A 9,272-nucleotide genomic window follows, 5' to 3' on the forward strand; every position below is an offset into this window, starting at 1 on the left:
AAGGAACAAGCATAGGACCAAACTAGCCCCTCTGAATGTGGGTTACAGTTGTATAGCTAAGACAGACTGCAAGGTCACCGGCAGCGGCACCAGGATTTATTCTGTTTGTGATGGCTTTTTGGGAACCCATTCTCTTTGAGTGGATATCTTGCTCAGTCTAGATATAGTAGGGAGGGCCTTGAACTTGCTCCAAAGCAATGTGTCTTACCATCTCTTAGGAGTGGATAGAGGATGGGGGTGTAGAGGAAGGTGGAGAGGAGGGAGTCGGAACTGGGATTGGTATGGAAAGTGAAAAAAAAGATAGGTTGTTTTCTTTTTAAAAATAAAATAAATTATTAAAAAGAAACAAGTTGGAGAAGAAAAGGTTTATTTGGCTTACACTTCCATATTACTGTTTATCATGGAAGACAGTCAGGACAGACACCAAACAGGGCAGGAACCTGTAGGCAATAGCTGATACAGAGGCTGTGGTACTTACTAGCTGTATTCCCGTGGCTTGCTCATCCTGCTTTCTTTACAGAACCCAAGAATCAGCCCAGAGATGTAATCACCAACAAAGTACTGGGTCCTCCCCCATCCATTCCTAATTAAGAAAATGTCTTACAACTAAATATTATGGAGGAATCTTCTCCAATGAGGCTCCCTCTTCAGATAAATCTACTGTGTGTGTCAAGTTGACACAGGACTAGGAGGACACAGGCAGTGGTGAGTACTTGGGGTGGGGGTGGGGGTAAAGTCTGGCCTCAGTACAGGGCAGGGCAGGGCAGGGTCACTGAATTCCTGAGCCTAAGAACTGGCCATGGACAGTGGAGGAGACCTAAGAAAAAGATCACATAAACTCCAGCGGGATGTCTCAATGTTGGAGACAGGAAGCATTTGGAAGCCTACCTGGTATCCTGGCCCAGTGGGTTTCAGCAAGTTAGGACTGGCTTGGAGGACAATTCGGTGCCTCAGTCAGGAGCCCAGCATTTCCCTGGTCACCTTCAGCTGGTGAAGACACTAAGTCGCAGACTGAACCCCAAGAACACAAAACAACCTGGCACACAGAGGAGCAAGGCAGCTGCTCCCATCCTTACCTTTGCCTTGACTTTCATGCTTGGCTTTGATCTCTTTGTGGTTTTATAAACCTCTCATGGTGGACATTCTCTGGCTGCTCCATGCTTGCTTTAGAAGGGCGAATTCTATCCTGCAGTCACCAACAAATCTCCTTGGAGAGGCTGAGATTGACTCTCTCTGGCCCAGAAGGCAGAGGCATAAGCCCCTGGAGGGACCAGATGGACTGGAGGCAATAGACGGGTGGGAAGACCGCAAAGGAGTAGAGAGAGAAGCAAAAAGAGAATCAAACGTTTGCACCTAGATCTGGCTTAAGCTACCTTGGGACTCTTCAGGCTGCTTCTCCACAGCCTTGGTGTGGACGTGGGATCGTGCAGTGCTGCACACAGCTGTTGAGACACAGACAGCGAAAGTGCCCAGCCAGTATCCAGTGTCTCCCAACCTGCCTGTGCCCTGCCTGGCATCTGCCACCGCGGCCGAAAGAAGTCCGTTAGCTCTGAAGAATGACAGTTATCCCAGGAGCCCCTTTGGAGAGACTTGAGTGCATCTGCGGCTGCGCTCTGACAGCCTGGTACCACCCAGTCAGTGTTCCCTAAAGTTAGACTCCGCAGGGTCCTCCGCTGTGGTGACTGACCAGAGCCCAAGACTTTGCAGGTCTCCCACTGCCGCTGCTGACCCCTGGCGGCCATGAGGAGAAACGCACCGGGAGCTTTCTCCCCACCCTGTGTCGATCAGTGCTGGACATGCGCACAGACTCTCGGGCAAGTGAACCTTTATAAAATCAGAGGATGAAGCTCCACAGTTCAGGAAGGGAGGAAAACTTCTTGAAGACCATCAAGCTCTCTATGCTAGACTCAGCTCAGGTACTAGGATAACAGGGAAAGCATAGTATATTAGGAATCAGTCGCAGTAGAACGTTATGTTGCTAGCATTCGCCCAGCTTTGTTAAAATGTTGGGGACCTTTCCTGGCTCCTCTCAAATTCTTCAAATGCTGTGGTCCTGATTTATCAAAGTGATATGGTAAGGCCATTTATGATGCCAAAATATTTATACTGCAAGATCTGAAAACTGTAACGACTTTAACTCGGAGCACTCATGCCCATGTCCATGATGAAAATTAGTCCTTAGTAGTGTTGATCAAACAGAAGCTGACAGCAAAGGGAATTAGCAACAGGAAACCATCCAGAACGATCTCACCATATATTGCATACATGAGTAGTTACAGGCAGTGTAATAATTCTGTAGATAAAAAACACTCCTGCAAGTATAGGGCTTGCGGAGGTGGAGGGAAGGAGAAAAGGACTATGCCTGTGAGACAGCTTGGTGAGTGATAAATCACAGAAGAACAGGGGATTGTTAGTTTGCAGCCATGGGCAATTTACATATGGCCTCATAGGTGCAAGGCTGCCCCCAGCTGCACCCCCAGGTCCTATGCTTAGGTGTTGAAAAGTAGTAGCTGGGGATCGCCCTTAGGAGGAACCGATGCATTTCAGAAAAAAAAAAATCTTAGCCTGGGCAGCTATAAATAAGGTTTCCAGAGATCCACTCAAATGTTAGGTATACTAGATGGTGAAAATACTTCACAAACTTTATACATATGCAGGTGTCATGTTATGCAATGGATTGGTATGTTTTTAATTGCTCATTGCATCAATTTAATTTTCAGTGGTGTTCTGTTATATAACAGAATTGAATAATAGAGGAAGATTCCTTTATGTTGGACACTGGGTCTCATGTAGACCAGGCTGACCTTGAACTTCTGTTTATTACTTTATTTTATTTGAGACAATGTGACCCAAACTGCTATGTAGATGAGAATGACCTTGAACTCCTGATGCCTGTTTCTTCCCCTGAATGCTGAGATTATGTGAAGACGCCCCAACAACTGCTTTTCTAGTAGTGGGAACTAGATCCAGGGGTTAGTGCATTCTGCTAAGCACTCTTTGGTTGACCTCCAGTCCCAAATATTTGATTCCATTTCTCTTCACAGGAGATTAGACTCTGATTCTGACACTAAGGACGCAGTGTACACATTATGATACAGCAGCTATAAACTAGGACGTCTTTAAATTTCTGCCTCTGCATTCACTGAGGCCACTTTGTGTGACTGTCACCCTCGGCAGCTGTGTTGACCTGATCCTCCAACCTGTTGTCAGGTCAGGAAAGGCCACTCTGGCCTCCGGTTATTTTCAGTGAAGGTAGCTGGGAAACAGAAGACGAGAGTGATGAATGAAAACAGCATGTAACTTCTTGTGTGCCCCTGTCTCCCAGGATCAGGAAACTGTCATGATTACAGAAGACAGAAGCAAGGGGCACATGACCAGGTTCCCTCATCTATCCATGGCTGACTTTCCCATTCATTATCCTTCCCACAGCTCTTGTGTAACTTTCCATGGCTTAGCACTATGCAGTGCCCGCTCACCTTCTTGGGCTTCTTGTTTCTCCCACACACTACCATCCTTTGGGGTGGTGCGACAGTTTATACGCACAAGCCTCTGTGAGTGCTTGGGGTGCTTGTTTCCCTTTCCTAGGAGTCAGCCTACTGACCCCTGATCCGTGGAAAACTGGAAGGCTTCCTTCTCGTGCTTCCCGCTCACCTGCCTCGTTTTCTCATGCAAGTTTGACCAGTGAACATTACAGGAGGTAGGAAACATGTCTTGCCACACACTGCAAACATGTTGCCCGGTGTGGCCAAGGAGGAATTGAGGACACATGTGTAAGTGGCCCTCCAGAGGTCTTTAATGGCTGGAAACAGGAGAGAGAGAGACAGAGAGACAGGCAGAGAGAGAGAGAGAGAGAGAGAGAGAGAGAGAGAGAGAGAGAGAGAGGTATTCTCCCACAGATAGTCAGCCCAGCTCACAACTTGAGTTTACCAAAGTATGTTCCACTGTAAAATTTAGATCCCTAAAAATCCAGATAATAAAAGTGGGTCGTTTGAAGCTGTTACCCGTTTAGTAATTTAAAAAATGGTGCTTTGGAAATTTGGGTAATATTACATGTTCATTTTCCTACTATGTAGGATGACATTGTGTGGTTTGTCTGTTCTCAGTATAGTGGGATCTGGAAGAGGAAGCTGCCTGCATGGAGGAATTTCCTCCACCAGAGGAGCCTGTGATCAAGCCTGTGGATCACTTCCTTCATTGATGTGAGAAATCACAGCTCACTGTGCAACACTAACCCACGGGTGAATAAGAGAACTAGATGAGAAGCCCCAGGCATTAAGGACTGCTGAAAGCAGAAGAATCAGCCCTTTCTAGAAATAAACTTCTTAAGTGGTTATCCAATATCCAATGTATACGGTTAACTCTAAAAACCATACACATACAAGCTAAACTACATAGATTTAGCCAGCTTTATTTACATGTTTTCCATGAATGCATGTGTTTGAAAATATATGCCTATGTACCTAGCAATAATAAAGTGAAGGAAGACATGAATCTGTGAGTAGATGGGAAGGGTTTGAAAGAAGAAGGAATGAAGGATGTAACTGTATTTAATTGAAAATAAAAATCAAGTTTAAGAAAGAGAGAGTGCCAGCTGAGCAAGCCATGCTCCCCACTGAAATGATGTTCCACTCTGCTATGGAGCCAGACAGCAAGCAGCCACCCCTCATAGTCTGTGGTTCAGTTCCTGCTCTCTTGTTCCTGACTTGGTTTCACTGGATGATGCACTGTCACCTCTAACCCAAATAAAGGTTCTCCTTCTCCAGGTGCTTTTTGGTCAGTGTATTATCACAGCAACAGAGAAACCAATTAATACCACTTGCTTCTATATACAGCCTGTCATTCAAGGCGAATGTAAGCAATACACCATATTTAAAAAAAAAAAAGACTTGTTACAATATCTGGAGAAGGCAGGAAGGCATGGGGAATGGGTCCTTTTTTTCCACCCACTATGTATATACACAGCATATCAAAGGAAATATAAGCCATGTTTCCTTTGGGATAAGCACTTCTTAAATAGCTGTTTCCTTTCTCCTCTAACCCTGAGAACTATGGCAATATGAACCATTGCAATTAAGTCATTTCAACAAAACTACCGTCTGGTTTGCATGTAGTGGTGCAGACATCTAATTCCAGTTCTCTGGGGGTAGAGGCAAGAGTGTCACTAATGCGGGATCAGTCTGAGATCTTATGAACAGTTTGTCTTAAAACTAAGATCCTGACCCTTCCCTATCCCAAACCATGTTTCCCTCTGCTTTGGTGGCTCCACAGGATCTTCCAGTCACCAAGTAAAAAGTTCCGTTGGTACTGGTCACACAGTATTGTAAAGAGAGAATGCTCGTTCATTTTCCGGCTGCCTAGATCTAAATAATCACACAGAAACTATATTAATTACAACACTGTATGGCCAACAGCTCAAGGGTATTCCTAGCTAGCTCTCATGGCTTAAATTAACCCATTTTTATTAGTCGATGTATTGCCATGTGACTGTGGCATTACCTCATTTTCTACATGTCTTGTTCCCTCTGCAACTGGTTGGAGTCTGCATAATTCCTCCTACTCTCTCTCTCTCTCTCTCTCTCTCTCTCTCTCTCTCTCTCTCTCCCTCTCTCTTTCTCTCTCTCTCTCACCACACACACACATACATGTATGTATATATATGTGTGTGTGTGTGTGTGTTCAAATTTTCTACTTCACTTTACTCTGCTAAGCCATTGGCCAAAACAGCTTCTTTATTAACCAATGGTAATAATAACATATTCATAACATACATAGGGGAATCCCACATCACAGTATCCATATATTTCTTGCAGAAAATTGACCCAGTATAGCTGTTATAGCTTCACGTTTGTATCCTTGGCTTACTGAATCAAAATAACTATAGCATTTAAAACATTTTTCGTTTTCATGGAGACAAACACTAAATGCCAGTTGGTGCTGTATGTAAAACTACTTCTCACTGGGCATGGAGGTAAGAGGATGACTTGCAGTAACTGTCGCTCTCATGCTCCATGTACCTCAGAGATCTACCTCACTTTATCAAGCTTAGGATCAACAACTTGACCTACAGAAATGTATTTTTGGCCAGGATAATTTTGTTTTCTTAACTATAGCCCTGACTTATCTGGAGCTTACTACCCAGGTCAGGCTGGCCTCCAGAAAATGGTGATCATCATAGGTCAATGTGGAAAGCATGATTGGTGGGTTGGAGGCTCTCAACAGTCAGGATGTCCACGGGAGATTTGCCTTAGAACATGTTATGTTTATTCCCAGGGACACTTCTTGGAAAACCATGCTATTATAGTGGCTATAGTAACCTCATCTCATGTTTTGGGAATGATTGGTAGGACAGAGAAAACTTCAGGCTTCCATGGGAGAATCCTCTCTGATGAGAACGCTTTGGCAACAAGCTTGACCAGCATCCTCTAGGAGGCCCGTCAGCTAAGGCAGGCCAGGAGGATGGCAATATAAGAAGGTCTAGAAGATCCTTGACACCGTTGGCCAGCAGCTAGTTCTGACAGGCTTGTACGTGTAAACTCAGCAAAACTGATGCAAACTCAAGCTCAACAGGGTCCAGAGTCACACGGCGGCCAGGTTCAGTCCCCATGTGTATCAGTCAGATGATTGAGATGCTATGACTTGGGAACACAGCAGTGTGATCCTGATTTTCAGGATCCAAAGTTCCAGCTTCCTGTGTTGTCTAGTGGACATTAGTTCTGCTCAACCTGTGTTCAGAGCTTAGGGCCAGTTTGTTAACATGTTAACACCACCTTGGGGTTGGTTCATTGATATATCTGAGCTACCTTGGTGTTTGTTCCTTAACATGTTAGAATCTGCCTTAGGCTTGATTCGTTCTGGAGCTGCCTGCGGCTCCCTTAAACACACCGTACAAGCTTCACATTGTTCCAAACTATGCCAAATGCTTTCTATACAAAATGATTTATGCTCCAAGCACTCGAATTCCCCAGTGCCAGGATGATGAACTTAAATCACCACAACTGGCTCAGTTTCTGTTCTGAAATAAGAATTCACTTATGATGGCACAGGCTTGTTATTCTTACAGTCATTTAGTTTTTTTTTCTGTTTCTTAAAATAGTGTCCCATTGTTTTGTTAGACTATTTAGATGAATTATAGAAATATTATTTATGTAACTTTCTCCTTTATTTTGTTAATATTTTATATTACATCTATTAGTTTTGTATGTGAACTCATCTTTGAACTCCAAGAAAAAAAAACTTACTTAATAGTCAAAAAAGATGAAAATATATAGATCTTTTTTTAAAAAAAGAAATGGTCCGAAAAGTCCTTCAAGTGGATGTGAAGGATGAATGTGGTGGCATTTTGGAGATCTGGGAGAGAGCAGGCAAGGGTAATTGACTGGAGCCAGACAGTGCATAATTTTGTATTAACAGTTTATAAAATGTTGATTGTACTCCACACTCAACAAAATGCCACAGATTCCTTTAAGAATCTTGTGTCAGGGTGGAATTTGTCTTATAGAAGTACTTCTGTATTATAGAAGTGCTTTCTTTTTCTTTTTTGTTTTTTCTTCTTTTTGACTTTTTGAGGTAGGGTCTTTCTATTATGTAAATCTGGCTGGCCTCTAACTCACAGAAACATACCTGCCCCTGCCTCCCAAATGCTGGGGCCAAAAGTATGTGCCACATTCCAGTCAAGGATCTTTCAAAGAACTTGAGATTTCAGATATGCTCTGAAGTGCATTGAAATCATAAATAAATTGTAATAATAAAGTAAACATAATACTTAGCATTAAGAGGCAGTAAGATATGCAGGATGTAATTTTCTCACTGATGTGGGACCATGTAGAGGACCGTAACCACATTCGCCATTCCAAGATGGCGCTGACATCCGGTTCCACCCCCCCCCCCCCCCCCCCCCCCCCCCCCCCCCCCCCCCCCCCCCCCCCCGGTGAACAGGATAACGCGCATGTGTTGGCAAATTTCCAACGCTGTAGTCCCTGCCTCTCCCGAGGCGTCATCTGGGATGATGGGCAGCTGACCAATCTGAGAGTGACACGTCCGAGGCAGGGACTGTTTCCTATATAAGGGCTGGGTTCGCCTCGCTCTGGGTCTCCGCCATGTCAGCTTATGCTCTCGCTCTCAAGATGCATTAAAAAGCTGTTCTGCAGAAGGATCCTACGTGCCCTGCGTCGTTCTTGCTGGCGAGACAGTAGCGCGGGACAGGACCAAGTTTTTAATCTCAGGGAGATATGTTGAGAAAGGGGCCAAGAAGACTATTCCAGAAAAACTCAAGGTATATGACATGCAGAAGTTGATAATTAGCTCAAGGTTGGCAGAGGAATAAATAGGAATATAAGAATTTTACATTTGGAAAACAGTGCTGACATGATATATTGAGATTAAGATGATTTGATAAGAAATGAGTGTGTGTGTAAGAGGCCTCCAGACCTTAGCACAACTGACTCCATGATGGAAGTACCATTCAGGCAGCAGAAGTCAGCATATAGATAGCACTACCTGTCAAAATTAAGGCAAAGACCTAATCCATCAAAGTCCATAGCTCTGGAAAGTATCTATAAATGTAATAACCTAGTTTTTGGCAGCTGTAGTTCCACTTCCTGCTAAATGTTCTTGTTAGCTGAAGTATGTCAACAAAGAATATGGATTCCAAACATCCAGGGTAGTTGTCAGCTGACTAATAAAGTCTTTCTATTGGTTTAAACCCACCATCATCAAGCCTGCTACACTCTCGCCTGATAACATCAAAATGATGGTTCCCCTGACTCAATAGGTAACCAGGACCCTTATCAGGCTACCTGAAAGGATATGCTACTCACAGCACCCTACAATGTACTTGAGGTCCTACTCCAAGGAAAACCCAACTTTGTACATCAGTGTCTACTTATGTTGGCTACTAACTGAGAGGCGGCAAAGGAACCTGTCTCAGAGAAGAATTGCTGCCTTCCTTCAGACCCCAACTGCAAAGATTAAGAGACAGGTTTGAAAGTTCCTGGGTGCAGCTGGGTGTTGCTACCTCTGGATACCAGAGTTTGTGGAAATAGCAAGGCCTCTATACACTAGCAAAAGGCAGTTCACTGAGCTCCTAGTCAGGGCTGAGACTAAACAAAAGGCATTTTAGCCTTTCTTGTGATGTTCTGATGACACACCCTGACCCAGTACTACCTGAGAATCTATGGTAAAGAAGAAACAGACAGCTCAAACCCAAAAGTTGATGGAGGACACCAGAAGGAAAGAACATTCTCCCAGAAACAACTAAAAAGACTCTGATAACT

General features: G+C 44.1%; 1 long non-coding RNA gene across 1 annotated transcript; it reads left to right on the forward strand.

Annotated features, from left to right (window-relative positions):
- Positions 1-3,304: 3,304 nt before the first annotated feature.
- LOC148118477 (uncharacterized) lies at positions 3,305-4,764 on the forward strand. Its single transcript, XR_015735983.1, has 2 exons — positions 3,305-3,697; positions 4,104-4,764. It is a non-coding gene; the product is annotated as an uncharacterized LOC148118477 (long non-coding RNA).
- Positions 4,765-9,272: the final 4,508 nt, after the last annotated feature.

Source organism: Myodes glareolus, chromosome 22, assembly GCF_982192425.1.
Source record: "Myodes glareolus chromosome 22, mMyoGla1.1, whole genome shotgun sequence".
NCBI lineage: Eukaryota > Metazoa > Chordata > Mammalia > Rodentia > Cricetidae > Myodes > Myodes glareolus.